The 20,707-nt window shown below is 43.9% G+C and overlaps 1 protein-coding gene across 1 annotated transcript in view; it reads left to right on the top strand.

The window, feature by feature from the left end:
* LOC117366358 (galactose-3-O-sulfotransferase 2-like) overlaps positions 1-20,707 on the top strand; it is a 247,771-nt gene that overhangs the window by 197,585 nt on the left and 29,479 nt on the right. The window lies entirely within an intron of this gene.

Genomic DNA, 20,707 nt, shown 5'->3' with positions numbered 1-20,707 from the left:
TGTATGTCCTTTTTCATGGGTTGGAGAAGAGGTAGGTGAGGGGAAACCTAGAGAGGTAAGGAAGTTGTTAAATTCGATCGTGTCCTTGCTGTTGGTGTCATCAAGGTGGAGATTAATATCACCAACAATCAGTAGTCTTTGAAATTTAAGAAAGGCGTTTGTTATAGCCTCAAAGATGAGATTGGAGGAGTTGTTCCAAGGGGTGGGTGGGCGGTATACTAATAAGATGCCCAAAGGGTGAGTGCGGAGTTCATCATTGACAGAGACAAGCATATATTCTGGAGAGGCGTGAGTGCCCTTCTCGAGGAGAGGGACGTCAAAGAAAGATTTGTAGAGCAGTGCCAGTCTGCCTCCTTTTCGGTTGGATCTGGGGGAGAAAAGGCCTTGATAACCATGGGGGAGGAGTTCGTTTTGTGTAAAAAGATCATCTTTGGCGATCCATGATTCCGTGATGCACAGGAATCCAGGGTCGAACTCATCTAGAAAGTCCTTCAAGATTTGGGTCTTATTGCATGCTGATCTGGCATTGCAATAAAGAGTCAGGACTGGGGTGAGAGAGTCAGAGACAGCATTGGGAAGATTGGCTGGGGGCAGGGGCTTTAGTGAGTTTAGGTTGACTTTTCGGAGATTTTTCTTGAAAGGGGGAATTCTGGTGCGTATCAGCATGGGGATTCTGAGGCCAGGGGAAATATTATTGGTGTTTGGTGGATCGAGTAGGTTGGGGGAGGGGGGTATCAGACAGAGGGAAGAATAGAGAGGTGAGCAGAATAGGAGAAGGAACCAGAAGAAAGGATTCATGGCGGGGTTAGGGCCGGATGATTGGTGTGTGAAAGTCTGCAGCAGGGGGGGATTAGTGTTAGCTAAGGAAGGGGCAGGGGACTTAATTAGGCTGGCTGAGTGCATAGTCAAGAATAGGGAAGAAAGGCGAAACCTTTGGCAGTAATACAGATAGGCACTGAACAAAAGCACAGACAGTAATAAACTTAGGCAACTAAAACAAGAGCATGGAAAATAATAAAAAAATATGGAGCTAAAACAAAAGTATAGAGAGTAATAAGATTTGGCTCCCAGTGGATCTCGATAAGCTAAGGTGGGGGAGGGCGGTGAATTAGTCAGAAAAGAGCCCCGTTGGTTTGAGCGTCAGACTGCAGCTCTCAACTGTCGGCTCTCCCCTGCTGGAACGGGGGAGGGGTGTAGATGATGCTAGAGGCCCTGCTGGAAAGGGCTCCCAATCTGGCCACTAGTGAAACTGGCAGTTGGTGCCGAGCACCGACAGCGCTGCTCCTCTTGTAATTCTCTCCCCTGCTTGAACGGGGGAGGGGTGTAGTTGATGCTAGGAGCCCTGCTGGAAAATGATTCCCGATCTGGCCACTAGTGAAACTGGTAGTTGGTGCCGAGCACCGTCAGCGCTGCTCCTCCTGTAGTTCTCTCCCCTGCTGGAACGGGGGAGAGGTGTAGATGATGCTAGATGCCCTGCTGGAAAGGGCTCCCGATCTGGCCACTAGTGAAACTGGCAGTTGATACTGAGCAACGTCAGCACTGCTCCTCTTGTAATTCTCTCCCCTGCTGGGACGGGGGAGGGATGAAGATGATGCTAGGAGCCCTGCTGGAAAGGGCTCCCGATCTGGCCACTAGTGAAACTGGCAGTTGGTACCGAGCAAAGTCAGCGCTGCTCCTCTTGTAATTCTCTCCCCTGCTGGGACGGGGGAGGGGTGAAGATGATGCTAGATGCCCTGCTGGAAAGGGCTCCCGATCTGACCACTAGTGAAACTGGCAGTTGGTGCCGAGAACCGTCAGCACTGGTCCTCATGTAGTTCTCTCTCCTGCTGGAACGGGGGAGGGGTGTAGATGATGTTAGGTGCCCTGCTGGAAAGGGCTCCCGATCTGGCCACTAGTGAAACTGGCAGTTGGTACTGAGCAACGTCAGCGATGCTCCTCTTGTAATTCTCTCCCCTGCTGGGATGGGGGAGGGGTGAAGATGATGCAGATGCTCTGCTGGAACAGGCTCCCGATCTGACCACTAGTGAAACTGGCAGTTGGTACCGAGCACCGTCAGCACTGCTCCTCATGTAGTTCTCTCTCCTGCTGAAACGGGGGAGGGGTGTAGATGATGTTAGGTGCCCTGCTGGAAAGGGCTCCCGATCTGGCCACTAGTGAAACTTTTACTCTAAAGGCATGAGAAAAATATTACCCACACTAAGAGAGAAAAGAACAGTTTGAGAGCAGAAAAATATTCTTAAATTAGGGAAGATTTATATTTATAAATCTAGCTTCCATTCTTCCATTCTTTCACTGTTTCACCAAAATGGAATGCAGAAGATTCAGGTTTCAAGAAGCCAAAGTCAAGAGGTCACCTAGCCAGGCTAAATAGGTTTCTAATACTTATCTTAATACATTATTGTGTAAAGTTAAAACAAAGAAAACATGTCAGTAACCAGACCTCAATGACAGAAAGAAAGATACTGAAGTCCAGTTCTTGCATTCCACAGATAGCTTCCATGGCAATGGTCCAAGAAGCAACTAAGAGGTCAACAATGGTCGGAGGCCCCTACTAGTTGATTTCTTTCCATTACAGAGTATAGCATTCTCGTAGATCCTGCCAGTACCCAGAGCAGATGAGAAGAGACAGATGGAGCTGCAAGCAATCAACGCGTGGATGCGGCGCTGGTGTGAGGAAGAAGGATTCCACTTCGTGTGCAACTGGACGATGTTCTGGAGGAAGAGAAAGCTATACAGGAAGGAACGGACTCCACCTCAGCAGAGACAGAACGAGACTACTTGCAAGAAATATCAAGAGAGAAATTGAGAAGCTTTTAAACTAGGAAGAAGAGGAAAGCCGACAGTCGACCAAGAGAGAGAGTCGATGATTCGGGAACCGGTATACCCGGAGGATACCGTGCAGGAAGATGGAGGGGAAGCTCACCAGATCACAGACAAGACAGACCGAAAGGGACAGAAGAGGGAAGGACACGCAGGAAGAGAACAGGCTGCAAACTCAAGTGTATGTACACGAATGCAAGGAGCCTTAGAAATAAGATGGGTGAATTAGAAGCTGTGGCACAAAAGCATAACGTTGACATCTTCGGCATCACAAAAACATGGTGGACTGATGAAAATGTCTGGGACACGGTGCTACCGGGATACAAACTATACCGCAGAGATAGAGTGACAGAAAAAGGAGGAGGAATTGCCATATACATCAAAGAGGGAATTGAATATATTGGAAAGAACATGCTACAACAGAAGGATAAATTAGAGTCTTTATGGGTCAAAATTCCAGGAACAAATGGAGCAGAAACGAGGATAGGCATCTACTACCGACCCCCAAGGCAGTCCGAAGAAATTGATGGAGAAATGACAGATGAGATTAAACGCAACTGCAAGGGAGGCTACACAGTTATCATGGGTGACTTCAACTATCCAGGGATAGATTAGAACCTCGGCACCTCCGGCTGTGCTAGAGAGACCAAGTTCCTGGAAACTGTAGGTGATTGCTTCCTGGAACAACTTATCAAGGAAAACACGAGAGGAAACGCAATTCTGGACTTAATTCTAAATGGGCTGCGAGGACCAGCACAGGATGTAGAAGTAGAAGGGACGCTGGAAAACAGCGATCACAATATGATCCACTTCATCCTGGAAACAGTGGTGAAACATTGGTCTAGAACGACGGCCACGGCGCTAAACTTCCAAAAAGGGAATTACGAAGGGATGAGACGCATGGTGGGGAAGAAGATTAAGAAGAGGAATTAACACTGTAAAGACGCTAGAACAAGCTTGGTCTCTTTTTAAGGATACGGTCACCAAGGTGCAAAATCTATATATACCGTGTATCAACAAGGGATCAAAGAGGAAAAATAATAAAGAACTGGCGTGGCTCACTGTAGAAGTTAAGGAAGCGATCAGAGACAATAAAACCTCATTTAAGGAGTGGGAAAGATCAAAAATGGACAAAAACTGGAACAAGCACAAGCAACATCAACGCAGGTGCCATAAGGCAGTAAAACGGGCCAAAACAGACTATGAGGATAAATAGCCAAGGAGGCGGAAAACTTCAAGGTGTTCTTTTGATATATTAAAAGGAAATGACCAGCGAAGGAAGCGGTGAGACCGTTGGATGGCCAAGGAATAAAGGGAGCACTAAAGGAGGACAAAGCAATCGCCGACAGACTGAACACATTTTTTGCGCCTGTATTTACCAAAGAGGATATACACAGCATACCAGAACCCATCAGGCTATATGCTGGAAGTGAAAACAGGAAACTGACAGGGTTGACGGTCAGTCTAGAAGAGGTATGCAGGCAGATTGATAGGCTTAAAAGTGATAAATCCCAGGGACCGGATGGCATCCATCCGAAGGTCATCAAGGAACTGAAAGGGACCATAGCTGAACTGCTTCAACTAATAGCCAATCTGTCGATCAAATTGGGAAAGATTCTGGAGGACTGGAAGGTGGTGAATGTTCCGCCAATCTTTAAAAAAGGTTCAAGGGTGAGCAAGGGTCATTGACGCCTTTGTGAAAACTTCAGGTTTGAAATAATTATACATGCAAATGACACCAGCGCAAGGTTTTAAAAATTTTAACCAAGATTTCTTGAATTATTGTTTCTATTTTTCCATTATTAGGTCAAAAGAACAGCATCATTGCTTACCGATTGCGCTAATGGGAGATCGTTAATAGTGGCCAAAATGCTGGCCTTCTCCTAACGGTCTCGAACCCCTACTCTGCGTCATTCTATTATATAACTTTTGGCTTAGTGATGTCATCAGTATAACAACGAATGACAATTCACCAAAGAGGTGGTCTTAAAAAGACAAAGGAAAAATAAATCCCTTCATGTTTCCATGTTTAAAAGTTTAGAACAGTATATTTGATTTCTAGAATTAACATTATTATTCAAGAGAATCTACAATTATTAACAGGGTGCTGAGAAATTCTCAACCTCTCCCTAAAATTGACAGTAACTTTAATCTGGAAGAGGAAAGCTGACAGCTTCATGTTACACACAGTGATAAGCATGGGCTTCCAATGCCCCCCCTTCCTATGCTGGAGACTGACTCTAATTACTTCCAGATGCTGCTGTAGGATTTCTTCCTTAGTGTTCTTTTTATAAACCATTTATATCACCACATATCACATTCAGGGGCCCCAAACATTCATAATTTCATTCATATCTTGGCCATTCATACTTCATACATTTTATATCTTAGTTTAGGACACGTGATCCTTCTTTACCAGTCTAAAGCAAGCACAGCTGGTGTTAATTAACACCATGCTGCTGGGAGCGGGAAAACTCAGAGAGGACAAAGAAGGCAGAAAACTAATCACTGGCACAAGATGGTGTCCAAACAGAGAACCCAAACTGGATTCCATGTAATCATGTAATCATGATTTCCACCATGATTTGGCTCAACAGCAAAGTACACAAGAAAACACCATTCTTTCCCTTATATTAATCTTTAGTGTGTTTTTTCTTCTGGCCTTAGCTACATTATATTTAAATGTTTTATTCACCAGTTTTTCGTACGCTTCTATTTGGGCGTGGTCCTTAACTAACACAGATGTTTGTCTAACTAGAATTACCCAGAATCATACGAAAAACTGGCCTTTTGTAGAAAAAAACTCCACAAAAAATACTGCACTTATCATGTCCTAACATCCATTCCCATTTCCGTCCCATAACCAGCACCCCCTGCTGGCCACGAGCCACTACTCAAGGGGAGACCCGGGAAACTACAGACCGGTGAGTCTGACCTCGGTACTGGGAAAGATGGTAGAGGCAATTGATAAAGGACCGCATCATTGATCACCTTGATGGACAATGGTCTAATGAGGACCAGCCAGCACGGTTTAAGCAAGGGCAGATCTTGTTTGACAAACTTGCACTTCTTTGAGGGAGTAAACAGACAGATAGACAAGGGCGACCTGGTCGACATTGTATATCTGGACTTTCAGAAGGCGTTCGACAAGGTTCCGCACGAATGACTACTTCATAAATTGCGAGCCATGGAATCGAGAGTGGAAATACTCAAGTGGATTAAAAACTGGCTGGAGCATAGGAAAACAGAGAGTGGGGTAAATGGACAAGACTCGGACTGGAAGAGCGTCACTAGTGGGGTGCCGCAGGGCTCAGTGCTTGGACCTGTGCTCTTCAACATCTTTATAAATGATCTAGACATAGGTACGACGAGCGAGGTGATTAAATTTGCAGACGATATAAAGCTATTCAGAGTGGTGAAGACGCAGGAGGATTGCGAAGACCTGCAACATGACATAATCAGGCTTGAGGAATGGGCAACGACATGGCAGATGAGATTCAATGTGGATAAATGCAAAGTGATGCATGTCGGTAACAAAAATCTCATGTATGAATACAGAATGTCTGGGGTGATACTTGGAGAGATCTCCCAGGAAAGGGACTTGGGGGTTCGACAAGTCAATGAAGCCGTCCACACAATGTGCGGGTGGCAGCAAAAAGGGCGAACAGAATGCTAGGAATGATAAAGAAGGGGATCATGAACAGATCACAGAAGGTTATCATGCCGCTGTACCGGGCCATGGTGCACCCTCTCCTGGAGTACTGGCGTGCAGCATTCGTCGCCGTACATGAAGAAGGACACGGTACTACTCGAAAGGGTCCAGAGAAGAGCAACTAAGATGGTTAAGGGGTTGGAGGAGCTGCCATAAAGTGAAAGATTAGAGAAACTGGGCCTCTTCTCCCTCGAACAGAGGAAATTGGGAGGGGAACATGATCGAAACATTCAAGATACTGAAGGGGCTAGACTTAGTAGATAAGGACAGGTTGTTCACCCTCTCCAAGGTAGGGAGAAACGAGAGGGCACTCTCTAAAGCTGAAAGGGGATAGATTCCGTACAAAACATAAGGAGGTTCTTCTTTACCCAGAGAGTGGTAGAAAACTGGAATGCCCTTCCAGAGTGTGTCATAGGGGAAAACACCCTCCCAGGGATTCAAGACAAAGTTAGCAATGTTCCTGGTGAGCAAGAGCATACACTGGTAGGGCTAGTCTCAGGGCGCTGGTCTTTGACTAGAGGGCCACCGTAGTGAGCGGACTGCTGGGCATGATGGACCACTATTCTGACTCAACAGTGTCAATTCTTATGTTCTTACAAACATTCACTTATTGGAGTTCCAACAACATTCACTTCATACACTCAGTCCATATAATTATTATTAGAAAGCTTTTTAACTCTAGCATCTACCTCAGTTATTTTTATAAGAGCAGGAAAAACAAAGAGAAAATTAAAGGTAGAAAATTTCTGTTTAGTATAGGACAAGGAAAAAAAAAGGGGGGGGGAACAAAGAAAAAGTATTTTAACCTTAAATCGGCAAAACAATTTTTTAATGCATTTAGCCTTTCCTAAATCCTGATTAACCAGCAAATCACATAATTATATATATTATTTTTCCTCTCTCTATATATATTATTTTCCCTCTCTCTCTACTATAATCTTCCAGGTCCTTTGTTAACAATATCCTTCTTATTTATTCAAGTTATTTTACTATTGTCCCAGGGGCAGTTTTTGCAAAAGCCATTTACTCCATTCAGGTGTTTTCCCTAACCTGTCCCAATGGGCCCTTTTTTATCTAGTATACCTGGAAAGTAGTAGATATGATGCTAGGAATTATTAGAAAAGGGATGGTAAACAAAACTAAGAATGTTATAATGCTTCTGTATCGCTCAATTGTGCAACCTAACCTAGAGTATTGCATTCAATTCTGGTCTCTTTATCTCAAAAAAGATATAGCGGCACTAGAAAAGGTTCAAAGAGCGACCAAAATTATAAAGGAGATGGAATTCCGCTCGTATGAAGAAAGACGAAAGAGGCTAGGGATCTTCAGCTTGGAAAAGAGACGGCTGAGGGGAGATATGATCGAAGTCTACAAAATCCTGAGTGATGTAGAAAGGGTACAAGTAGATTGATTTTTACTGCATCAAGATTTACAAAGACTAGGGGACACTCAAAGTTACAGAGTAATACTTATAAAACAAATAGGAGGAAATATATTTTCACTCAGAGAATAGTTAAGCTCTGGAATGCGTTGCCAGAAGATCTGTCAAGAACGGTTAATATAGCTGGTTTTAAAAAATGTTTGGACAAGTTCCTGGAGGAAAAGTTCATAAAATACTGTTGAGACAGACTTGGGAGAAGCCACTGCTTGCCCTGTATCAATAGCATGGAATGCTGCTACTATTTGAGTTTTTGAATAGAAAAAGTGGGTAATAAGATGGGTAAATGTTTGTCTCTAAACCAATTTATTAAATACTGATAATCGCTGAAACTTGCTGTTCAAAATTAATACTCCATCAACTTGAAATAAGCTTTTAAACAACTCTATGTCTCGTTGTATAGAAAATCCCCATTAAAAATTATAATAAACTGTAATAAACTATAATGAACATGTGAGGTGAACATATCATAATGTGAGAGAAGGTCAGTTCATAGGGGCCTCTTATGATTTAGATATCATTTCAAGTCCACATCCTGTGTCCTTATTACATAATCATGTATGCTCAACCCACTCCCCCTCTGCCCTACCTTTGATCAGAAGCCTAAATACTAATCCCTTGTATGGAAAAGCACTGTTTAACAGAAAGGCAACACTTATCTCAAAGCGGCTGTGTGCCACAACCAGCACTGAATGTAAAGTGTAACCTCCGACACCCGTGTCAATTCACACCGGATCTTCTTCGGGGAATTTAAATTGCGCTGACTCTCTAAAAAATTTAAAAAAGACCAAAAAAGGAATGAAAAACAACCTCATGTGAACAGCCAACTATAAAATCCATAACAATATGATATGTTATATCCATGGATTTTTAAAACCCCGCTAAGTTAACTGATTGCACATATTCTCTGGCTACGAATTCCAGAGTTTAATTACACATTGTGTGAAGAAATATTTTCTCCAGTATGTTTTAAATCTACTACTTTAGTAGTTTCATTGCATGCCCCCTAATCCTAGTATTTTTGGAGTGAACAAGTATTTCGCATCTACCCTTTCCACTCCACTCAGTATTTTTAGACCTATTTATTAATTTTTTGTTTTATGTATTTATATACCACTTATATCATATCACCCCTGAGCTGTCTCTTCTCCAAGCTGAAGAACCCTAGCCACTTTAACCTTTTCTCATAGGGAAGTTGTCCCAAAATGTTTATCGTTTTTGTCACCCTTCTCTGTACCTTTTCTAATTCCGCTATATCTTTTGTGAGATACGGCAACCAGAACTGCACACAGTATTCAAGTTGCAGCCATAGAGCAATACAAGGGCATTATAATATTTTCATCTTTGTTTTTCTTCTATATATTTATTGGCTCTTGAGATCTATTTTAGAAAAATATCTCAGGGAAGTATTGTTGCTGTTCCAATTCTGAAACTACTCTGAAACTGTATACCTTTGAGAAGCTGTTATTATTTATGAGTACCAACTAGGAAAAAACACCAGGATAGCTGCTCGCATCCCTGATTTAGTCTAGCAGGCTGCTTGTCTCCTTCCCAGTTCAGCCAGTTCCCAATCAGCTACATGGTCTTCCCCCCTTTCAAGGTGTGGTCTATCAGGGGTTAAGGCTCAGTCCAACACCAGGTTCATCCTGCGAACCTGTGAGGCTGATTTCTTCTCCATTGTTTCCAGCTGAAATCCTGTGCTGAAGCAGATGTACACTGCATGGCACAGTGAGTAAGACTATTTTAGCTTATGAGGAAAATCAGGGAGTCCCCCAAAAGTTGAATTTAAAGGTTTCTGTCCACTGAGTCCAAGTCCCCCACATCCAAAACCCCTATTCTCTGTGTTTTGTTTAGTTTTTTTCCTTCAAGGCCGTTTTTGTTGCAATTTTTCTAGCAGCTGCATCTTGGATTTTACATTATCTTTTTTTTCTGTTGCCTTCATTTGCCTCAAAACCCTTCAATTTTACTTAAAATCGACAGGGATGGATTCACTAGGCCTTTTTACCCCTATATCATTCCAGGTTTGTTCTGGATGGCCACCCGTGTGCAACAGAGAACATGGGTGAGGGGCAGAAGCCTCGGGTTCAGCCTCTGAGTCCTCCTGACTAGGGATCCACAGAAGGTGTTTTCCCAGGGGAAGAGACACTTTACAGCAATGTCTCGCAAACTTTTTTGGCCTGCGGCACACTAAAACAAGTGCCCCGCCTAGAAGGCACCTAGAAGTCGACACGATGTCATGCACATGCGTGACATCATCACGTCAACCTCTGCTCATGGGCGGAGGCTCGTCTGGCCGTGACCCCGCCGTTACAGAGATCCAGCAGGTGCAAGGAGAAGAGGAGAGACGTCGGCCAGGAGGAAAGTCAGTTGCACTGGCTGACTTCCTCAAGGACTTGCCTCTTGCCACGAGAGGCACATCCTGTAGGCAGGTAGCCGGTGTGGACGACTTTCCTCCTTGCCAGCACACCAGAAATCTCAGGAGGCACACTGGTGTACCGCGGCACACAGTTTGCAATACACTGCTTTACAGGGAAGAGACCCTCTAAAAATGTATTGGACAAGCACAGTCAAGTAGGTGCTGTGGAGCCCAGGAGGACCAGCAGGGGGTGTCCACCAGGGTCTTTGAGACTCACAGTACAAAGCTTCACATAGGATCAGGATCAGTGCAGAGCCCTTGATATGGAGAAGGATTCCACTGTGTGTAGATTTTTCAATCATGCACATCTTGTGGATTTGATCTCTGAATCTCTCCAGGAATTAAAGCTGCAGTCTGAGCAGCCTGTCACCTCAAAATGTTTCCTCATGAGTGACTGGAGGCCACAATCTGCCTCTTTTCCTGATCATCCTGACCTCATTCAGATTCTTACGGATATTTGGGAGACTCCTGAGGGTCCCTTGAAATGTGCTCGCACCATGGTGCAGCTTTATCCCATGGTGGATGCCTTTAACTTCACCAAAAGTGAATTCCTCGGTGGCATGGGTCACCAAACGCACTTCTCTCCCCAGTGACGGGGGTGTATTCCTGAAGGATAATCAGGACCGATGAGTGGATTTTGTCCTCAAGCGTCTGATTCGGCGGCCACTGGTGTTAAGGTGGTGTTGGCCTCTTCTTTCGTGGCAAGAGCATGCCATTCCAAGCTGTGCCATTATCCCAACACTGTGGTGCTTTGTAACTTGAAATTTTTTTTTTTTTTTTTTTTTAATCTCTATTCATTTTTAATACTTTCATTAAGTGAATACAAGAAAAAAGATACATTTTATACTTTATACATCACTTAAATTTTATTATCTCAGGAGTGGATTATATGGCTGATGCCTTCTATTATCCAATTTCTTACCAACTATTTTGATTTTTGTTATTAATTTACTGATATTACTTTAAATTGTTAATAAACATATATTATCAAATTATATTATAAGTGCTCAGTCTTGTATATTTTACATGAAAACCAAAGCAAGTTATTACAGGACCATCATTGCGCTTATATGTCCTTCATATAATGCATTGACCCATCTAAACATTTTTACTGTAATCCACTTTAACTGGTAATTCAAAAAATGCTCAATCATTAAATGCAAACCGGAAATATAGCACTTATCTTTTCCATTGTAGAAGGTCTTTGCTTTGGTGTCATGAACTAAATTTTTTTTTTTTTTAAGATTTTCTTCTTAGCTAGTGAAATGCCGGTGAGTATGTGCCATCCAAATTAAAGTGCAATAGTGCTGTGTTGCTCCCCAACTCAGTCCTGAGTTTCGCCCCAACGGCTTCTTCAGGAGGAGTCTAATACTGCTGAATTAAAATCTAAATCAATCACCTCTATTTCTTAAATAGCACTTATATTTCTCTACTATCTCTAATATTATTCTGATTAGATTAGTTATACTTTCATATATGATCTTATTATTATTAGAGATTAGATCGGCAACGCCGTGGGCTGAAACGAGACATTCTCGGGTCATTCAGTCACTTCATTTTAACCTGAACCTCCTAAAGGGTGCATTTATCTGTCCCAAAAGGTAAAAGCTTATAACATAATCATTGTACTTATATGCTGTTAAGTCCATTAGATGTAATTATGCTGGCGTTTTCTCTTCTCGGTTATGTTCACCGCGGATCAAAACAAAATGGCGGGTCAATTACTAATGACATGGATTAAATTACTGAACGCAGAATTTCATTGGATAGCCCTTATAAACTCAAGATTTGAAACGGGGGATTCTGATTCGTTTGTCATCATTCTGGGAGGGATGATCTAAACCCATTGAATATCTGTGTTTAGGCCTCCCGGTTCCAATGTGCCCCATTGATAAATAAAACGCTGTTCCTTGCGTAGTAAACACTTACTTGTATCTCCGCCCTCAGATGTTTGTATTTGTAATAAAACTGTAATCTTTAACTCTTCTTCTGTGTGTTTTTTGGCGCTCCAATGTTCTTTTAAAGGTGCTTGCATTTTACCCGTTCGAATGCAGCTTAAATGTTCTGCTACTCGAACTTTCATTTTTTTTTTTAAATTCTTTATTCATTTTCAAAATTACATTAAATGTATATATATATTCAATCACATTAACAATAAATATATCTTTAATTTTTTATTTTGTATGTCCTATATAATATAATCCACAGGGGCAAACTATACAATATACGACTGCTTGCGAATTTCAGTCTGTTCTGTCCCTAATAATGAAATGTTTTCCTGTTTTCGGTATTATCAATGACTGGGTTTGATATGCATTGATACAGTATTTGCAATGACTGCATGCTTGATGTCCTCCACCTTCCTCATTTCGATTCTGTATATTCCTTCTAAATTTATTGTCTTTTAACATTTCACCTATATTTCTGCCCCTTGTATAAGCCTTCTATGACATCTTGAAAGTCTTTGCTACGCTTTCTGTCTATTCCATTTCAGTTCGCAGGATGCACTGGATCCGGCAGTGATCTGTTGATTCATCTAAAGCGAACATGAGCCAGTTGTTCTTTAAGGGACAGCTGTTGTTCGACTAGGATCTGGATGACTGGATGACCAGTGTGCAGGATCGCAGGCCCAAGTTGCCCATTCTTCCTGAGGTTCGGGTCGTCCTAATTTTCATCCCTTCAGGCACTCTTGTCTGTACTAGGGCCTTTCACGGGCCCGAGGTCCTCTTTGTCCACCAGACCGCGGTTCAGCGGTTCTTGAAGTCAGCCATCCATGAAGAGTTGTCCGGCGGCTCCTGCCAAGAAGCAGTCCCTGCGCATAAGGGGAGTGGTTGTAGGCTTTTCTGGTGGAATGGCAGGCCATTACCTCAATACCTCTAACTGCTGGGTCTTAGAGGTTCTCAGGGGTTCTTAGAGGTTCTTAGAGGTTCTCAGGTTCTCAAACTGGAGTTTTTGGATTCCACGGCAGGCCACCCTGAGAAGGCATAGAAACATAGAAACAGACGGCAGATAAGGGCCCACGGCCCATCTAGTCTGCCCACCTTAATGTCCCTCCCCTACCTTTGCCCTGTGAATAGATCCCATGTGCCGATCCCATTTGGCCTTAAAATCAGGCACGCTGCTGGCCTCAATCACCTGTAGTGGAAGACTATTCCAGCGATCAACCACTCTTTCAGTGAAAAAGAATTTCCTGGTGTCACCTCGTAGTTTCCCGCCCCTGATTTTCAACGGATGCCCTCTTGTTGTCGTGGGACCCTTGAAAAAGAAGATATCTTCCTCTGCCTCGATGCGGCCCGTAAGATACTTGAACGTCTCGATCATGTCTCCCCTCTCTCTGCGCTCCTCGAGCGAGTATAGCTGTAATTTGTCAAGCCGTTTTTCGTATGGTAGATCCTTGAGTCCCGAGACCATCCGGGTGGCCATTCTTTGCACCGACTCCAGTCTCAGCACATCCTTGCGATAATGCGGCCTCCAGAATTGCACACAGTATTCCAGGTGGGGCCTCACCATGGATCTATACAATGGCATAATGACTTCCGCCTTACGACTGACGAAACCCCTTCGTATGCAGCCCATGATTTGTCTTGCCTTGGACGAAGCCTGCTCCACTTGATTGGCAGACTTCATGTTCTCACTGACGATTACCCCCAAGTCTCGTTCTGCTACCGTTTTTGCTAGGATCTCGCCATTAAGGGTATAAGACCTGCATGGATTCTGGCTGCCCAGGTGCATAACTTTGCATTTTTTGGCATTGAAGTTGAGTTGCCATGTCCTAGACCATCGCTCCAGTAGGAGTAGGTTGTGCATCATGTTGTCGGGCACTGAACCTTCGTCTGTTGTGCATTTGCCCACTACATTAGGCAGTTCGGATGCAATCCACAGTCTGCAGATTATTCGATATTGCAGCAACAGAACCCGTTCCAGTGTGAGACTCGGTCTCTGGGAGATACTCGATATACTTCATCATTTCAAAGAAAGGCTCAGACGATTCTAGTTCGCATGGTGGTCAATGTGGTGCTGAAAGTGCTTCACTTCTGCATGGAGATTGTGTGCTCAGTGATAGGATCGGTGGCACCAGGGGGAGTTTCTAGCCTCCCTAGATCTGATGGAAGCATATCTCGACATTCCCATTTTTCTGGACCACCGGAAGTATCTGAGGTTCCACGTCTTGGGGGTAATATTTCCAGTTTGCAGCGATGCCCTTTGTATTGGCAATGGCACTAAGGACCTTCACCAAAGTGATGCTGGTGGTGGCGGCCCATCTTCACACCCTGGGTGCCTGGTTCACCCGTATCTAGATGACTGGTTGATTCAGAATACCATCATAGTCCAAGGGGTGCCAGGCTGTTCATCATGTGGTGCAGTTGCTGCATTGCCTGGGCTGGTGTATCAACTTCAGGAAGATTCACCTCGAGCCAATGAAGGATCTGTAATACCTGGGAGTTCAATTTCACATGGACAGAGCAAAGTGTTATCCTGCCTTTCTCCTATCAAGAGAAGCTTTGACAGGTTATCAGGGACTTTCTGGCCTCTCCGGTCCCAACAGCATGGCAGTACCTCTAGAGACCATGGTTTCAACGATTCAAGGTGATTCCTATGTGCCAGAGCCTGTTTGTTTCCCACATTCAGGATGCTGTTACATGTACCCTTACCTTGGACTGAGTCATAGAACAATCTTGCATGGTGGTTGCGGCTCCTCTTGCTATCCACTCTAGGATTTTGAATCAGGTGTCTATGGATGCGAGTCTCAAAGGCTGGGGAATGGTGTGTACGACCGTCCCTGTTGCAGGGCCAGTGGGCACCCTCAGAGTGCAAGTGGTTCATCAATCGCTTGGAGTTTCAAACAATTCAGTTGTCCAGAAATTGATAGGGATCGACAAGAGTTGACAGTTCTGGACATATAAGAGTTGTCTCCAACATCGAGCCATCTGCATCTTCTCGGACAATGCCACGGCGATGGTTCATGTCAATCAGCAGTGGGGCATAAGGAGTCCCTTGCTGAGCATTGAAGCCTCAGCTCCTCTTCTGGTGGGCAGAGAGACATCTTGTGGCACTGCCAGCAGTGAAAGTGACAGGAGTGGATAACGTTCAAGTGGATTTTCTCAGTCAAACAGACTATCTCAAAGAGCGTTCGATTGCATAGTAGATCAGTGGGGGCACCCCACGTTCGATCTCATGGTGACTGCAGCCAACAAGAAAGCAGATAAGTTCTTCAGTCGCTGTTGCAAGGCCGTCAGCAAAGGCCTGGATACTCTGGTTCAGCCCTGGCCACAGGAAGGTCTCCTATATGTCTTCCCTCCATGGCCCATGTATAGGGCATCTGTTGAGATGAATATTGGCCCACAGAGGTCCGGTGATCCTGGTCACCACTCAATTGGCTGATGCGTCCAATGATATGCCGACTTGGTTTGGCTCCAGTAGGACTGGGGGCTTCCGGCTACCTTGTCATTCTGCCTACTCATGCAGGGTACCCAATTGTGATGCAGGATCTGGATCACTTTGGTCTTATGGCTTGGCTCTTGAGCGTACCGCCTTGACTTGCTGGGACTATTCTTCGGCTGTGATTGCCATGTTTCTACACAGCAAAAGGAAATCCACATTGGCTGCCTATGCGAAGGCTTGGAGATGTTATCAGACCTAGTGTGACCTGTGACCGGTAGACCCATATGTTCCATCTCGGTCCCTCGGGTCCTGGAGTTCCTACAGAGATGGTTTTGAAGAAGGGCCTAGCAATAGCTTCTTTCCAGGTGCAGATTGTTGGTCTTTCATATATGGGTCCTCCTTCTCCGAGGGGCTCATTGGCAGCTCAACCAGACATGGCTCGTTTTCTGCAGGGCACTCTGCAGCTTTGGCCTCCGTTGCGCTTTCCCTGTCCAACTTGGAATCTTAACTTGGTTCTCCATTCTCTGGCTCGTCCACTGTATGAGCCTCTGGAGCATGCATCTCTTATTTATTTAATTCATTTTCTATCCTGTTGTCCCCATAGAGCTCAGAATGGATTACAGGTTAAACATATATATATACTGTACAATAAATAGGTTAAGATTTACACTGGATTTGACATAATTTCAGTACAAGTTTACAATAGTTTTTATCCTAACTAGATACATATTAAGGGTTTAATAGTAATATACATAATATACAATTAACCAGTTACAATTTACCCTAGTTATCCTTACAGTGTGAGTTTTCCAGTACAAGTTTATCCTAGTTGACACATATAGACAATTTACAGGTACAGTACAATATTTTGCAATACAAGTTTTGCTTTCGTGACACATACTAGGGTTCTGTACCAATATATATTTCTTTGTAATCCATTGGTCAAGGGGGCAGGGGAGTTAGGGTGAAGAGGTATATTATTATTGCTTTCCTAAAGTTGAGGAGTCAGTTGATTCTAGTGACTTGTATGAAGTGGGATTAGGTACGTTGTTTGGTGGTTTGCAGTTGTAGAGCATGACCAGGGGGCGTTTTGAGGCATATTTCATCCTGGGAGCAAAGGGACTAGTTCCGCATGTATGGAGGAAGCTTAGCCATCATGTAACCCAGTGCCATGTCGTGCAAGGATTTGAATGCTAGCATCAGGCCCTTGAAGACACAGTGTTTGGCTATGGGCAGCCAGTTAACCAATGCTAAATCCTGGGAGTCAGGGTCATGGGCATGGAGGATTTTTAGAAGCATGATCACTGTGTTTTGAACACACTGGTAACGATGTACATTCTTCATCGTGAGACCATTGAATAGCGCATTGCAGTAATCCATGTGAGTACTAAGGCAGAGAGAGTAGTTAGGTGAAGATGGACTCTAAAAATTAGTTCCTTATTTTGTGGAGTTGTTGTAGGTAGTAAAATGAGGAAGATACCACCTGAGAGATATGGTCGGAAAGTGACAGGTTGCCATCAAGGTGTATTCCTAGGCTGTACACTTGGTCTTTTGCAATTATAGTAGGTCAATGAAGGAGTGCAAATGGTTTAATACTGTTTTTTCCAAGATCTTGGAGATGAAGGGTAGGTTAGAGACAGGTCTAAAGTTACCGGGCATGCTAGGGTTTGAGCGTGGTTATTTCAGGATCAGTCTGATCAGTGTGCCAGTCAACGGCTGCCTCATCAACAGATTGAGAATTTGGTTTTGATGTTTCCACTAGGTTTGAAAGGTCTGTGAAGAGATCATCTAAGTTAATAGTGTCATTGTTGTATATTATCTTATGTTGGGGTTACTTCCTGGTTGACAGGTAATTCGTTGTGTAGGTGTGGTTGAATGTGATCAAATAGTGATCAGATTAGGGTACTGGTTTGGTAGTACAGGCTGGGATTAGTGTGGTGTCTTTTAGACTAAAGATTAAATCTAGGATATGGCCTGCAGAGTGAGTCAGTGAGGGGACCATTTGTTTGAAGCCTAGGTCTATTAGTAAAGTAATGAAGTCTGCTGGGGATCCAGTCTCATATGTTAGCTTGTGAAGTTAAAGTCTCCAAGTACGATGACTTTGTTGTATGTGATAATCAGTTTGTTAAGGATGGATAGCAGGTCATCTAAGACAGTCACTGGAGAGAGTGGTGCTCTGTATATCAAGGCAAAGGTTAGGTCTTTGTTGTGACCCATTGAGAAGGTGAGACACTCTAGCACAGGGGTGCCCAAATGGTCGATCGCAATCGACCAGTAGATCGCAAAGGCAATGCGAGTTGATTGCGTTGCCTTTGTGATCTTGTTCTTCCTTCCTCCCTGAGCCAGGCCAGGCGTATACAAGCACCGGACCCACAAAACTTCACCTTTGATGTCAATTCTGACGTTGGAGAGGAAGTTCTGGGCCAGCCAATCGCTGCCTGGCTGGCCTGGAACTTCCTCTCCAACATCTGAATTGATGTCGGAGGTGAAGGCTTGTGGGCCCGGTGTTTATACGCGCCAGGCCTGGCTCGGGGAAGCAGGAAGAAATTGGCGTAGTGGCTTAGAAGGGGGAGGGGGAGGAGGAGCGGCAGGGAGAGAAAAAGAATTGGGAAGTGGAGAAATCAGCGTGATGGCTTGGGGGACAGGGGGAGAAAGACAGAAAGGCAGGCAGGGGGCGAGAGAAAGACAGAAATAAAGAGAGGGCAGGGAGAACAGAGAAAGAAAGATAGACAGAAAGAAAAGGGGAGGGGGCAGAAAGAAAGACAGAAGTATTGGATTTACAGAAGAAGGAAGTGCAACTAGAGACTCATGAAATCACCAGACAAAAAGGTAGGAAAAATTATTTTATTTTCAATTTAAGAACATAAGAACATAAGCTGTGCCTCTGCTGGGTCAGACCTGAGGTCCATCATGCCCAGCAGTCTGCTCACACAGCAGCCCATCAGGTCCAGGACCTGTATAGTAGCCCTCTATCTATACCCTTCTATATCCTTTTCCTTCAGAAAATTGTCCAATCCCTTCTTGAACTCCAATACCGTATCCTGTCCTATCACTCCCTCTGGAAGTGTGTTCCAGGTCTCTACCACCTGTTGGGTGAAGAACTTCCCAGCATCGGTTCTGAATCTGTCCCCTTTTAATTTTTCCGAATGCCCTCTCATTCTTGTAGTTGTCGAAAGTTTGAAAAATTTGTCCCTCCCCACTTTCTCTGTGCCCTTCATGATCTTGTAAGTCTCTATCATATCCCCTCTAAGTCTCACCCAGATGTCACCCAATTCATTAAAGGGGCTCTACGGTTGCACATTCCCCTTTCCCTTCTTGGAATCTTAACATCATGTTGCAGGGTCTCAGTGCAGCTTCATATAAGCCCTTAAGGGAGGCTTCTCTTTTGGATCTTACAGTCAAGACAGTGTTCCTGGTGGCAATTACATTGGTGAGACAGGTTTCCAAGTTACAAGATCTTTCCTTCAGCAAGCCGTTCTTTAGGATCATGGAAGCAGGGCTCTCCATATGCACAGTTTCCGTCTTTCTTACCAAAAGTAGTCTTGGCCTTCCACATCAATCAGGAAATCCATTTACCCACTTTTCACCCTATGGTATCTAAGAAAAAGGATAAAGGGTTGCATTTGCTGGAAGGCAAGCAAGTGCTTCTTTGGTATATCAAAGTTACCAATGAGTTTCACCTTTCAGATCACTTTTTTGTTTTGACCAGTCATGCCAAGAAAGGGAGGCCAGCATCTAAAGCCTCAATTTCCAGATGGATTAAAATGGCCATTTCCTCTACGTATGTGGGCTTTGGTAAACAACCCCTAATCGTATTGAAAGCACACTCCACTAGTGGGGTTGCTGCCTCTTGGGTAGAGACCAGAGTTGTCTTACCTGAAGAAATTTGTAGAGTGGGTACATGGTCTAACCTACATACCTTCACCAGGTTCTAGAGGGTGGATGTAGCAGCTGGGAAGAACGCCGTCTTAAAGGTAGACACATCAGGCCCACCCAAGCCTCTGGTGACTGCTTTGGTATGTCCCTATCATTTCTGGACCACTAGCCATATTGCACTAGAAAGAAAGATTAGGTTCTTCCTTGGGGTAATCTTCTTTCTTCTAGATGTGTCTACTGGTACTGAAACCCCACCCTGTGAATGGGCTTCGTCTGCCTTCTGTCTTAGGATCAGTCTGGATTTGAAGAATTCTTCGTCTCTCAGAGGAGCTTAGAGGAAAAAAGATAATGCATAGGAAAATCATCAAGACCATACAGTTTGATTTAAGTCTCTGCTTGATAGCAGGACATGCGAGTAGTTATGAGCTCTCCAGGGCCGCCATCATAAATTTCTGGGCTCCTTACTGAGCAATCCTATTGGGCCCCCACGTACCCCTTCCCCCCCCCCCCCCGACCCTCCTCTTCTTCCATGGGCCGAATACACACATATTTTTCTCTGTCGCCGCACTCTTTGACCAAAAGATTTGTAAGCCTGCAACCACATCAAGGTTTCAGCAGGGCCCTAACCTAACCTAAACTAAACTAATCTATACCTATCTATTCTAAACTAACATATGTCTAATACTGAACTAATAACAAACTAACAAATATCTGCATAATAAATAACTAATAAATAATAGTGCTAGTAGCTATAATTCACTTTTGAATGTAAAATCTCAGTTAAGGATTTCTTTTGACCTTTGTAGGCAGAAGTAGATCACAATTGCACAATATTTTTTGTAACAAGTATTAAATGTGTTTTTATAAATACTGTAAGCTTAATAAATATATAAAAAAAACTACACATCTGAGCGCATATCTGAACATACACATCTGTATGATCCCATCCTCCTCAGCTTGCCTATAGGTGCATCATGCATGTTAAAAATGTGCGATATGTTGATATGTGCATCTTCCTTCCTTCCCTCCCATCGATCCTCCTCAGCCTGTCCTTACACATCCA

Source organism: Geotrypetes seraphini, chromosome 9 (assembly GCF_902459505.1).
Source record: "Geotrypetes seraphini chromosome 9, aGeoSer1.1, whole genome shotgun sequence".
NCBI classification, from domain to species: domain Eukaryota; kingdom Metazoa; phylum Chordata; class Amphibia; order Gymnophiona; family Dermophiidae; genus Geotrypetes; species Geotrypetes seraphini.
This window is presented reverse-complemented; position numbering and strand designations above follow the sequence as displayed.